At 46.2% G+C, this 14,119-nt stretch overlaps 1 protein-coding gene across 2 annotated transcripts in view; it reads right to left on the reverse strand.

Annotated features, from left to right (window-relative positions):
• The window catches only part of NOVA2 (NOVA alternative splicing regulator 2), a gene marked incomplete at its 5' end in the record, with an annotated part of 61,973 nt that overhangs the window by 2,307 nt on the left and 45,547 nt on the right, over window positions 1-14,119 (reverse strand). The gene's annotated exons all lie outside the window — the stretch shown is intronic.

Raw genomic sequence — 14,119 nt, forward strand, 5'->3', positions numbered from 1 at the left:
TACGTCGGCTCCCTCGGCCAATAAAGCGAGATGAGTGCCGCAACCCCAGAGTTGGTCACGACTGGACCTAATGGTCAGGGGTCCCTTTACCTTTACCTATATATATTATGGTTACCAGATGTCCCCGTTTCCCGGGGACAGTCCCCGGATTTACAAATCTATCATCCGTCCCTGGAATGTCCCCGGATTTATATTTTAAGTGTTGCAGATTTATTAGTAGGGAATGAATGTTGTGTGATGGGTTCAACGGCACAAGACACATCATATGGGGACTTCCGGCGAGGCAACATGGCAGGCGCCATGGCAGTGGGCAGCTCCTGAAGCACTGTACCTTTAAACTCAACCTCATTGTTATTAGCATCACCTGGAGTCGGCTTTATATGTTTCTCAAAAAATATTGTTAGTAGCAGTGACTACATTATTACATGAGTACTGTTCCACAGCATTTGATATTTTCATTCACGAAGTAAAATGAGGTATGTACTCTTTTTCATTACTGTTTGTATCACAGTTTATAATTTTTGTAAAGTGATATGTCATGCAGGTCATCGTCTATAAAATTTTATTTTCAGTTTATGAAACAATTCTATATTCTCCCACCACACTAGCAAAGATCTACGAAACACTAGTCAATATCCGGAATCTCTGTTCAGTGTTGGACATTATATTTGCTGAATACACAAAGCTCCACAGCTTATCTTTCCTCGTACAAAGTTTGGTACCTCGCTTCATTTAAAGACTTTCAGAGACTTTGAGTCTAAGATTTCATTTTGAACTTGTTATTGTTTGAAGGAATTCTATAGATTGTCTATTATATATGTATATGGTCATCGTGTTGCCTAAACATTGTTGACGAAGCTCCTGAAACCAGCCAGAGCCAACTGTGCTACCAGGCTGGCTCTGGGCTGCTGAGACTGCCGCTGCCGCCGCCACTGCCAAGGGGGAACCGGGGACGCCCGGTGCATCAACTGGGGGAACTGGTGGCACACACACACCCCAATCCAAATTGAGCTGGGAGTGAGAGCACCGGCCACCCGGCTGACTGCCCAGCGGTGCTCCGGGGCCAGGAAAACCCTGGAGCCGATGCAGGGAGAAGGAGGAGAGGAGAAGGAGAAGGAAGAGAGAGAAAGAGGAAGGAGAAAAAAGAGCGGAGCCCTAACCTTGCCGAGCCACCACCGCCACTGAGGAGGAGAGGTTGAAGAGCACCAGGAGGGCAAGGACACTTGGCCGAGTCCAGGCCCGACCCAAGCCTACTCCATGGCAGCTAGCGCGCCAAGAGAGCAGGCCAGGGCCCAGAGGAGGGCCGCGCGACAGAGGAGACCACAGCAGAGAAGATATGACTTCTTAATTATTATTTTTAAATAACTTTTTTTCTCTTCTTTTTTTTTTTAAAGTGTCCCCAGATTCTTTGAAAAAAATCTGGTAACCTTAATATATATTCCTGCTTTTCCACCTATAGGGCCTTCAAACAGCTTAGGTTCCACAGGCTGCAAGGCTACTGTATTTTTTGCTCTATAAGACTCACTTTTTCCCTCCTAAAAAGTAAGGGGAAATGTGTGTGCGTCTTATGGAGCGAATGCAGGCTGCGCTGCTATCCCAGAAGCCAGAACAGCAAGAGGGATTGCTGCTTTCACTGCGCAGCGATCCCTCTTGCTGTTCTGGCTTCTGAGATTCAGAATAATTTTTTTTCTTGTTTTCCTCCTCCAAAAACTAGGTGCGTCTTATGGTCTGGTGCGTCTTATAGAGCGAAAAATACGGTACCTTAGCAGAATGGCAGAGGGACCACAGAGTTAAAACACGAAAGTTAGAGATGGAAAGAAGTAAAGAGGAACGGCAAAGTAAACTGCTGGATTACGCCGAAATGGCAAGAACTGACCGGAAACTTCAGGAACCAAGAAGAGAAAAACTTCAAGAAAGAATGGGAAACAATTATTATTTAAGAGACCACTGTAAGCAGATGAAAACATGAGCAGGATTTTAATCTCACTTATAATGTAACAAACTCTATGGATAATATGGATAGATATAAAATATAGATTTGACATTATATGCGGTTGAAAACGCTGACATGAGGGGGAGGTCTCGAGATTCAGAGAAATCTCTGTATAGGGAGATGTATTTGGTTTTGTTATGAATCTATATTTGAAAAATCAAATGAAAACTACTGTATTTTAAAAAAATAAACACAGGAGTAAATGCTATAGATTGAACTGAGCCATCCCAAGGCTGTGATTACCTTCTGCAAACCAACTGCCGTTTATGAAGCATGCATTTCTCTTATGCACAGATCTTTGGACAGGCTAAAATTAGCATTTGCTTGCATATAACATTTGAACTACATTAAGCTTACTTCATTGATTCCCCCAACCGTCAAATATTTCAGCCCAACCACTTTTTAGCTATTGGGGGGTGGAGCGGACTTTTGTGATATTCATGCAACTTGCAAACTAATCTTGGCACCTTCCTTTTAACCCTGTTAACTAAATTTCGGTCAAATCTGCTAGATTGGAATTGATCTGCGACATCGAGGCAAATTCCCGATTTCAAAATATTCTGAGGAAGCCACACAAACCACCTGGGAGCTGGAGGGCCGCACCAAAGAGATTTAATCCCGCTGCAATCAGGGCACCACCTCTGGAATTTATTTATTTATTTTAAAATTCACATGACGTAGCACTTAGTTTGTTCTGGGTTGCCAGACTGGTGCTGTCATTAATATTCTCTTGCGGATTATGAGGGTTGTAGTGCATTGGGACTCTTACAATATGCCTTTTGTTGTGGGTCTGCCGCTTAGCTTATTATTATTTTTAGTTGTTTCGTTAATAGCGTTTTATAGAAGGCAGTTGTTTCGCTGATGATTTGGAGATGATTCCCTATGATCTAGGGACGTGGGTGGCGCTGTGGGTAAAACCTCAGCGCCTAGGACTTGCCAATCGCATGGTCGGCGGTTCGAATCCCCGCGGCGGGGTGAGCTCCCATCGTTCGGTCCCAGCTCCTGCCCACCTAGCAGTTCGAAAGCACCCCTAAGTGCAAGTAGATAAATAGGTACCGCTTTATAGCGGGAAGGTAATGGCGTTTCCGTGTGCTGCGCTGGTGCTGGCTCGCCAGAGCAGCTTCGTCATGCTGGCCACGTGACCCAGAACTGTCTCCGGACAGCGCTGGCCCCCGGCCTCTTAAGTGAGATGGGCGCACAACCCTAGAGTCGGACACGACTGACCCGTACAGGCAGGGGTACCTTTACCTTTACCCTACGATCTATGATGCGATTGTGATGTTCGATTACGTTGTCCTGATTGTTTGTAAGCCACTTTGGGATGTGTGAGCGAGAAGAGGCACAGAAACGCAACCAACGAATCGAAAATGAATCGAAACCTCCACGCGGTTCGTCTAGAATTTTGGGTAGCGAACTAAAACCTTGTCATTTGGGGCAAGGCGGGGGCAGCTAATATCTGGCGCAGAGGCCAAGACATTAACAGACAAGATGTCAAATTGTTCTTATATGCAACAACAGCAGCAAGAGTATTGTTAGCCCAGAAATGGAAGCAAGAAGAAATTCCGACAAAAGAATGGCAGATGAAATTAATAGACTATGCAGAATTGGACAAAATGACAGGAAGGATTCGAAAGCTGCGGGACCAGAGATTCACAGAAGATTGGAAGAAGTATATGAATTATTTGAAGAGCAACTGTAATCAACAAATTATACTAGTAGGACTACAAGAAGTTTGTAAGGAGAAATATACGAAGTGTTACAAAGTAGAAAAAGATAGAGATATTGGTTATGAGTTTGAAATGTACAGTGGTACCTCAGGTTAAGTACTTAATTCGTTCCGGAGGTCAGTTCTTAACCTGAAACTGTTCTTAACCTGAAGCACCACTTTAGCTAATGGGGCCTCCTGCTGCTGCTGCGCCCTCGCAGCATGATTTCTGTTCTCATCCCGAAGCAAAGTTCTTAACCCAAGGTAATATTTCTGAGTTAGCAAAGTCTGTAACCTGAAGTGTGTGTAACCCGAAGCGTGTGTAACCCGAGGTACCACTGTAATAGGGAAAATAAGAAATGCATACTAAGAGATTAGATTGGAAAATTTTCAGACAGGACTGATGCACGTCAAAAAAAATTGAATAAGATGTAAAAGTATGCTTAATTTCTGTTGAAAATGATATGTTAAAAAACTAATAAAAGTTTATATATATAAAAAAATATCTGGCGCAGAGGCCTTGAACGTTAAGAAAGTCGGGAGGGAAGGGTAGAGGGACTCTTCTATCTTGCCACCCACGCAAAGCTTTTCAATTCTATGTCTCGAAGGAGGGCTGCGAATTGCCATCTTATCACACCTTTATGTACTGCAGACCAGGCACATGACAGGAAGAGGAAATCCTTGGCATCAGCACAGCACTTCCCTGGGAGAATCTTGTGACGTCCCAGGAATGTGGGACAGGCATGCAGAAACCGAGAGCGGGCTCCCATCAGAATCCTGCTTTTCCCTTGCACGAAACTGAGGTGCAAGTTCTATTCCCTTATCGTTGAAGAGGTGCCTTACTGAAAGGGAAGAGTGCGTCTGGAAAAGGATCTGCAGGGCTTTATTTTGCCATGGCAGTGGTAGGGAATTGCAGGATAATAGAATTGTCATGTTGGAGTGGATTCGGAGCCCCACCTAGTCCACCCCCTTGCAAGGAATCGGGAGAAAGGCGTCCTTATGCTGTTTTTATTTAATTAATTTTACAGTTTAATTATAAGATCTCATACCCAACCTTTTCCATAAGGTCCCAAGAGTGGGTTACAACAATATAATAATAATAATAATAATAATAATAATAATATATTCAAATCAGTTAAAACAATTTGCAAATATAACTCCGCAACTCCAAGTACATTTCCGAGCACAATTCAAAGTGTTGGTGCTAACCTTTAAAGCCCTAAATGGCCTCGGTCCAGTATCCCTGAAGGAGCGTCTCCACCCCCATCGTTCTGCCCGGACACTGAGATCCAGCACTGAGGGCCTTCTGGCGGTTCCCTCACTGCGAGAAGCCAAGTTACAGGGAACCAGGCAGAGGGCCTTCTTGGTGGTGGCACCCTCACCAGACTTTTAGAAGTCATCTGAAGGCAGCCCTGTTTAGGGAAGCTTTTAATGTTTGATGTATTACAATATTTTAATATTTTTTGGAAGCTGCCCAGAGTGGCTGGGGAAGCCCAGCCAGATGGGCGGGGTATAAATAATAAATTATTATTATTATTATTGTTATTATATAATACTTTGGCCCCCTCATGAGAAGAGAAGACTCCCTGGAAAAGACCCTGATGTTGGGAAAGATGGAGGGCACAAGGAGAAGGGGACGACAGAGGACAAGATGGTTGGACAGTGTTCTCGAAGCTACTAACATGAGTTTGACCAAACTGTGGGAGGGAGTGGAAGACAGGAGTGCCTGGTGTGCTCTGGTCCACGGGGTCACGAAGATATAACTCCGCAAATATACCTCAGTGGCCACGGTAAAGAGATTCACTTTCAGAATCTGATTAAAGCTCTACAAGGAAGGTGGTTTTCTATGCTTTCCTAAAGACTCAAGTCCTAACTCACCTGCCTGCCATTAATCCCACAAACTCCACCCCTCCTTATTTATGTATTTATGAACTTTCCCCGCCGTGACCTTTTTTGCCATCCGGGGGGGGGGGGGGGAATGCATATAGTCTATCAGTGCAAAGGAAGGAGATATTCAGCACCACGGAGAGCAACAGCCCCCAACCCTCACATTCAAGTGAATGGTCTTCATCTGCTCTCAGGAAAAGTTGGGTCCAGCAAGTTCAGGGTGGTTGTGTTCACCCAACCACCCTAACAGCTCCTGAAGGAGGGGCACCCCAGATTCTTCCAGGAGCACCCAGCTTGAGACTGTTCTAGGTCACTGGTGGTTTCTTTCCCTGTGCGGGTTTGAACCTGCATTATCACCACGATGCGCTAACCAACTGAGATATCCGGGAGTTAAAGTGAGACAGCCTAGGGCTTGGCTCCAGGCATCCTAGCCGGTGGCGAGTGGCGCTGTGGGTTAAACCACTGAGCCTAGGGCTTGCCAATCAGAAGGTTGGCGGTTTGAATCTCCGCGACGGGGTGAGCTCCCGTTGCCCGGTCCCTGCTCCTGCCAATCTAGCAGTTCGAAAGCACACCAGTGCAAGTAGATAAATAGGTACCACTCCAGTGGGAAGGTAAACGGCGTTCCCGTGTGCTGCTCTGGTTTGCCAGAAGCGGCTTAGTCATGCTGGCCACATGACCCGGAAGCTGTACGCCGGCTTCCTCGGCCAGTAAAGCGAGATGAGCGCCACAACCCCAGTCATCTGCGACAGGACCTAACGGTCAGGGGTCCCTTTACCTTTATCCTAGCCTTGGGAGAAACTGAGGCATGCACACACACAAAGAAGAAGAAGAAGAAGAAGAAGAAGAAGAAGAAGAAGAAGAAGAAGAAGAAGAGGAGTTTGGATTTGATATCCTGCTTTATCACTACCCGAAGGAGTCTCAAAGCGCCTAACAATCTCCTTTCCCCTCCTTCCCCACAACAAACACTCTGTGAGGTGAGTGGGGCTGAGAGACTTCAGAGAAGCATGACTAGCCCAAGGTCACCCAGCAGCTGCATGTGGAGGAGCGGAGACGCAAACCCAGTTCACCAGATTACAAGTCCACTGCTCTTAACCTGCTCTGCTTACAGCCAGGGCTCTGAGCTAAGAAGAAAAGAGGGGAAAGGAGAATCAGAATTCTGACCCTCTTTGGGAACCAAATTCTGGAATCTACATGAAATATGCAGCCTAGGACTCACAGCTGTCCATGGAGGCGCTGGTCAATTCTGTGTCCAGGGCAGCTGTCTGCCAGCTCCATCTGGTATGCCGGCTGAGACCCTCCCTGCCTGCCGACTATCTCACCAGAGTGGTGCATGCTCTAGTTATCTCCCGCTTGGTCTACTGCATTGCGCTCTACGTGGGTCTACCTTTGAAGGTGACCCAGAAACTGCAACTAATCCAGAATGCGGCAGCTAGACTGGTGACTGGGAGCGGCCACCAGGACCATATAACACTGGTCCTGAAAGACCTAGATTGGCTCCCAGTATGTTTCTGAGCACAATTCAAAGTGTTGGTGCTCAATTCAAAGTGTTTAAAGCCCTAAACGGCCTCGGCCAAGTATACCTGAAGGAGCGTCTCTACCCCCATCGTTCAGCCTGGACCCTGAGGTCCAGCACCGAGGGCCTTTTGGCGGTTCCCTCACTGTGAGAAGTGAGGTTACAGGGAACCAGGCACAGGGCCTTCTCAATAGTGGCGCCCGCCCTGTGGAACGCCCTCCCATTGGGGGGCCACTAGGTGGCGCATCGGAAGATGGCTGACAATAACATCTCTCCGACCCACACGAGGTAATTTGGATGCTATGATGGGGGTAATTAGCCTCCTTAACCCCCCCAGGATTATGGGGGGGACGGCCCTTGCCTGCTGTGCCCTATACCACCCCCGAATTTGTGGGGGTGGGGGCACTAGGCACAAACCCCCCTGTGGGATTATCGGCACTCCTCGACGCCGTCCCCGATTCGCGCCGCTGGTTGCAATGATCTTTAAAAGAAATAATTTGGACATGATTAATTGCACATACATCAAGGAAAAAGGGGAGTAAATACTGCTGACAGAAGAGATCTCTGATAACAAGACAACAATAAAATACGAGAAGAACGTCAAGATACGGTAATGACTGAGGGGGGAGGGGGGAAAAACCTGCCTCTACCTTTTTATGTGATTTAACAAGAATCCCCCTCCCCTAATGAGTCAGAAATTAAGGACTTAAGCTGTGGATTTAAGGCTGTGTGGAGATAAACTTTCGATCCAAAGCAATGTTTCAAGATGAAGCTGGAAAGCTAAGAGTTTTGGAGTGACGCAGTCAGGAAAAAATGCCGTTCGCCATTTTGTGAGGCATTGTGGGAGCTCTTGGGTCTGGGAGGAGAAAGAGAGAAATAGAGTTGTTTACATATCGTGAATCAACTCCTCGGTGGGACTTAGGGCCAAAAAATGCCAAAATTTACGATGGATAAAGTGATGTTATCTACGAAGGAGATATATGGAAACCATCTGGACTTAGTGGAGGAACGGGAAATCCACACAGGATTATTACACTTGCTATCGGCTTAAGGAGACTAACAGAAGAGATCGTAAAGGAAAAAGAGAAATTATACGAACAAGATATGATGTGGCAACACCAAGATAAGACTGGATAGAATTATGAACTTTGTTTGGACTGATTGGGACTGATTTGGACATTAACGCAGTAATAAGAAGATGATCTGAATTCCCCTTTGGATCTTGAAGTATGGGTTCCCCCAACAAAATTTAAAAATTTGGCTTTGTAATTCGGAATTTATATGATGTGATTTAATTGGATGTGATTGGCCAGTTAATAAAAATTATTTTTTTTTAAAAAAAGGAAACCCTCCCATCAGATGTCAAGAAAATAAACAACTATCTGACTTTTAGAAGACTTCTGAAGGCAGCCCTGTTTAGCCAAGTTTTTAATATTTTATCGTGTTTGTAATATTTTGTTGGGAACCGCCCAGAGTGGCTGGGGAAACCCAGCCAGATGGGCAGGGTATAAATAATAAATTATTATTATTACTACAGTGGTACCTCAGGTTAAGTACTTAATTCATTCCGGAGGTCCATACTTAACCTGAAACTGTTCTTAACCTGAAGCACCACTTTAGCTAATGGGGCCTCCTGCCGCCGCCACGCCGCTGGAGCCCAATTTCTGTTCTTATCCTGAAGCAAAGTTCTTAACCTGAAGCACTATTTTTAGGTTAGCGGAGTGTGTAACCTGAAGTGTATGTAACCCGAGGTACCACTGTACTATCTGCATGATTTTTCGGTCTTTGCTTAGACCAGTCAGCTCTTGCTGGTTAAGGGGAACACTAAGAGAGCTACTGTAAACATGGAAGCCATCTTTCCTAGTCAGTGAAGTATAGGAACCTACAGAGCTGACTTTACACACAATCAGACCCTTGATCTTGCCTGCACTGATGTTGTCTACACTGGCTGGCAGCAGCTCTCCAGGGTTTCAGACCTTTCTTACCTGGGCCTGTTGGAGATAAAACCTGGGTCCATCTACATGCAAAGCAGATGATATTCCAAGGAGTTAAGGCCCTCTCCCGAAATCTTATTCAGTAATAATAATAATAATAATAATAATAATAATAATAATAATTTATTATTTGTACCCCGCCCATCTGGCTGGGTTTCCCCAGCCACTCTGGGCGGCTTCCAACAAAGATGAAAGATACACTAAAATGTCACATATTAAAAACTTCCCTGAACAGGGCTGCCTTCAGATGTCTTCTGAATGTCAGGTAGATGTTTATCGCTTTGACATCTGATGGGAGGGCGTTCCACAGGGCGGGCGCCACTACCGAGAAGGCCCTCTGCCTGGTTCCCTGTAGCTTTGCTTCTCGCAGTGAGGGAACCGCCAGAAGACCCTCAGAGCTGGACCTCAGTGTCCGGGCAGAACGATGGGGTAGAAGCCGCTCCTTCAGGTATACTGGGCCGAGGCCGTTTAGGGCTTTAAAGGTCAACACCAACACTTTGAATTGTGCTCGGAAACGTACTGGGAGCCAATATAGGTCTTTCAAGACCAGTGTTATATGGTCTCGGCAGCCGCTCCCAGTCACCAGTCTAGCTGCCGCGTTCTGGATTAGTTGTAGTAACTCCACTGGCTTCTGAGATTTCTACAGGCACTGCTCTCAACCAACCTAACAGATCTTCACGACCACGAGATCCAGAAACTTGCCTTTTTCTCATTAAAATAATAACAACGAAAGGGAGATTAATTCTGAGTAGCTGTGCAGGCAATGCCGCGTTTCGTTCTTATGCAGAATAATACCCCAAAATAAAGAGCGAGGGGCAAGGAAGGAGAGGAAATGCCATGAAATGTGTGGAGGAACATGTTTAAGACAAGCATTTTGGGCATGGGTATGGAAGTGAGAGGGACGCGGGTGGCGCTGTGGGTTAAACCACAGAACCTAGAACTTGCTGATCAGAAGGTCGGCAGTTCGAATCCCCGCAACGGGGAGAGCTCCCGTTGCTCAGTCCCTGCTCCTGCCAACTTAGCAGTTCGAAAGCATGAAGTGCAAGTAGATAAATAAGTAAATGGTGTTTCCGTGTGCTGCTCTGGTTCGCCAGAAGCGGCTTAGTCATGCTGGCCACATGACCCGGAAGCTGTACGCCGGCTCCCTCAGCCAATAAAGCAAGATGAGCGCTGCAACCCCAGAGTCGTCCACAACTGGACCTAATGGTCAGCGGTCCCTTTACCTTTACCTTTATGGAAGTGAGAGCTGGACCATAAAGAAGGCTGATCACCATAGAATTGATGCTTTTGAATTATGGTGCTGGAGGAGACTCTTGAGAGTCCCATGGACTGCAAGAAGATCAAACCTCTCCATTCTGAAGGAAATCAGCCCTGAGTGCTCACTGGAAGGACAGATCCTGAAGCTGAGGCTACAATACTTTGGCCAGAAGAGAAGACTCCCTGGAAAAGACCCTAATGTTGGGAAAGATGGAGGGCACAAGGAGAAGGGGACAACAGAGGACGAGATGGTTGGACAGTGTTCTCGAAGCTACAAACATGAGTCTGACCTAGCTGCGGGAGGCAGTGGAAGACAGAAGTGCCTGGCGTGCTCTGGTCCATGGGGTCACAAAGAGTCGGACACGACTATACGACTAAACAACAACAACAAAGGCAAACTAAGGCCTGGGGACAGGATCTGGCCCAATCACCTTCTCAATCCGGTCCGCGGAGGGTCCGGGAATCAGCATGTTTTTACATCAGTAGAATGTGTGCTTTTATTTAAAACGCATCTCTGGGTTATTTGTGGGGCCTGCCTGGTGTTTTTACATGAGTAGAATGTGTGCTTTTATTTAAAATGCAGCTCTGGGTTATTTGTGGGGCATAGGAATTCGTTCATCCCCCCCCCCAAAAAAAAAATATAGTCCGGCCCCCCACAAGGTCTAAGGGACAGTGGACCTGCTGAAAAAGCTTGCTGACCCCTGATTTTGGGTTTCCTTTCCAGTGAGTCTGTTCTGGCTTTGGAGATTTCGGCAGACTTTGCCGAACGGTTGGAAGGCGGCAGAAGATGATGCGAGGAAAGTTGGCACATGGGGCGAAGGGGGAGGAGGTGGAAGAGTGGGTGTTCGCAGAGATGGCTTCAGGGGCTTTCTGACGGAGAGGGAGGGGTCTCCTCAACCCCGGCCACCCCAATGCCTTTATATAACTGCCGAGAAAGCAGAAAGCCGTCCAGATTTAGCAAGGAAATGCTCTTATGTAATTGAGCGACAGGCACCTCCCGAAATCCGTCGCCTCGTCCAACCCAGAGAGCAAGGGCGCTGGATTAGTGGCAAGGGGACCAGGGGAGAGCAGGGAACCAGATGAGAAAGTCTTTCTCTGCTGGCAGCCGGGTGCTTTACCTGAACTCAGGGGAAAGCCATGTAATCTGTGAATTGTCTCCTCCTGGCAGGAGGACCCAGCCAGCTCTGAAAATAGATGTTGAAGACACTCCTGTGGTCAAAGAAGGGGCAGAAAACCTGACCCAGATGACATTAACAAGGCTCCACAATTCTGGTCATTGCTGTATGTGCCCCCCGCTGCCCCCACCCCGGGCACAAATGCAATGAGTGTGAAAAGGAAGAGCAGTTTGAAGCTGCGGAGGCAGATGGTGGACTATCTCAGGCATCTCCAAACTCGGCCCTCCAGCTGTTTTGGGACTACAACTCTCATCATCCCTAGCTAACAAGACCAGGGATGATGGGAAGCTCCTGCAGCCAATTGGAAGCCACGGAAGCCCTGTCAGGTGTTTGGCTTCCAAAAATAGTTCGCAAACTGGAACACTCACTTCCGGGTTTGCGGCGTCCGGGAGCCAAATCATTTGAGAACTAAGCTGTTTGGAAACCAAGTTACGACTGTAACCAGGAACAAGGCTGCCAAATATTTGGGGAGGGGGGCAGTGTCCTGCTGACCAGTAATCTGGGGTTGGCCGCAAAGGCCCGGCCGAAGGGCATCAGTCCTCATCCGCTAGTTTAACTCATAAGCACTCTGAGCGACCTGCCCCAATTTGTGTCCTGTTTCCAGATACTTTAGTGCTAAAATTAGTCTCTCATGAAATCCTTGCTGTGACATCCTTGCAGGTAGTCGTTCAGACTGATGCCTCGCTGGGTCTGTTCCAGGCATAGGCTGACCCTCTCCTAGGGACCATGTCAAATTGCAGCGCTCCATCTACCCCAGTGCTGTCTTCTCTGACTGGCAACAGCTCTCCTACAGGCTTTAAAAGGAGACATGATCAGCCCTACTGATCTGGTGGAACGCTCTGTCCCAAGAGACTAGGGCCCTGCGGGACTTGACATCTTTCCGCAGGGCCTGCAAGACAGAGCTGTTCCACCAGGCCTTTGGTCAGGGCGCAGCCTGACTCCCTCCTTTAGCAATCCTCACAGAACTTCTAGCCCAATGGTTGCCATTAATTTGATTGGAATTAATTTTATAATGAAATGATTTTAGAATGTTTTATCGTTTTACTGTTGTTAGCCGCTCTGAGCCTGGCTTCAGCTGGGGAGGGCGGGATATTAATAACAACAACAACAACAACAACAACAACAACAACAACAACAACAATAATAATAATAATAATTACTTGGTGAGCTGCTGCTGGAAATTAAACCTGAGACTTTATGTGTTCAAAGGACACTGAGCGCGTTTTCCCTCCTTCGCCATTTCTGTCAAGTTACCTGTTCAGCTTTAAAATGAAGCTATCCTAAGACCTCAAGGACAATACCCTGATATTTAAAACAAACATTTGAAATAATTTTACTATCCACCAGCACCAGTAATAGCCATTATTTTTTCTAGGGGTTGTGAATGAAACAGCCCACATTTATATTTTGCATTGTGTGTGAAATTTTAATTTTCATTCAGTTGTATTTTCTTTTCTTTTCCTACATGTTCGACGCCAAAAACAAACCGCGTATCATTGTGTTCGTCAGCTGCCCCTGAGAACCTTCTTAAAGGCGCATGAAATGCTTTAAATGAAATAAGCAAATAAAATCAGGCGTCTTCTAGTCTCAACTCTGTTTGCTGGGCTAGACTTGGCATAAGGCAGTTCTAGATGTGAACCTTTTTTGTGGGGGGGGAGAGGCATTCCCTCCCAGCTTCTCAAGGCAAGAAAAGACCCTTCCTCGGCCCTCGGGGGTGACAGGATTCCTGTTTCATTGTCCCTTATTCTACCAGCCACATAAACTCTCTCTTCCATACACTCCCCCCCCCCGCCGCCGCCTAACCCTCCCTCTGTCATAATCCTTGTTTTCAGCTTTCAGCCCAAAGCGGCCTTCCCTTCGCTGTGCCATAGCAACGGCACAACCAACTGACAATGGAAAGCTGTCGGACGGGCCAGCCTCTTGCACACACAACAACCTCAAGTGGGAGAAAGACACCCCCACCCCCAGCCGGGCTCTTTTTAGCCAAACTCTCCCTTGGTTAAGAGGAAAGGGTCTATTGGGGAAAATAGAAACGCAGTCTTCCTGCATGCTGTCAGCACCCTCGATAGATGATATAGATAGATAGATATAGATATAGATATAGATATAGATATAGATATAGATATAGATATAGATATAGATATAGATAGATGATAGATAGATAGATAGATAGATAGATAGATAGATAGAGATAGATAGAGATAGATATAGATGAGAGAGAGAGAGAGAGAGAGAGAGAGATGATAGCTAGCTAGATGATAGATAGATAGATAGATAGATAGATAGATAGATAGATGATAGATCGATCGATAGATAGACAGATATAGATTAGAGAGAGATGATAGCTAGCTAGCTAAATGATAGATAGATAGATAGATGATTGATAGATTAGAGATAGAGATGATAGCTAGCTAGCTAGATGATAGATAGAGATAGATGATAGATAGATTATAGATAGATAGATAGATAGATGATAGATCGATCGATCGATAGATAGATGATAGATAGATATAGATTAGAGAGAAAGAGATGATAGCTAGCTAGCTAGTTAGCTAAATGATAGATAGATAGATGATTGATAGATATAGATAGATG

The sequence above is a fragment of the Podarcis cretensis genome (genome assembly GCF_951804945.1).
Source record: "Podarcis cretensis genome assembly, chromosome: 8".
Lineage (NCBI taxonomy): Eukaryota > Metazoa > Chordata > Lepidosauria > Squamata > Lacertidae > Podarcis > Podarcis cretensis.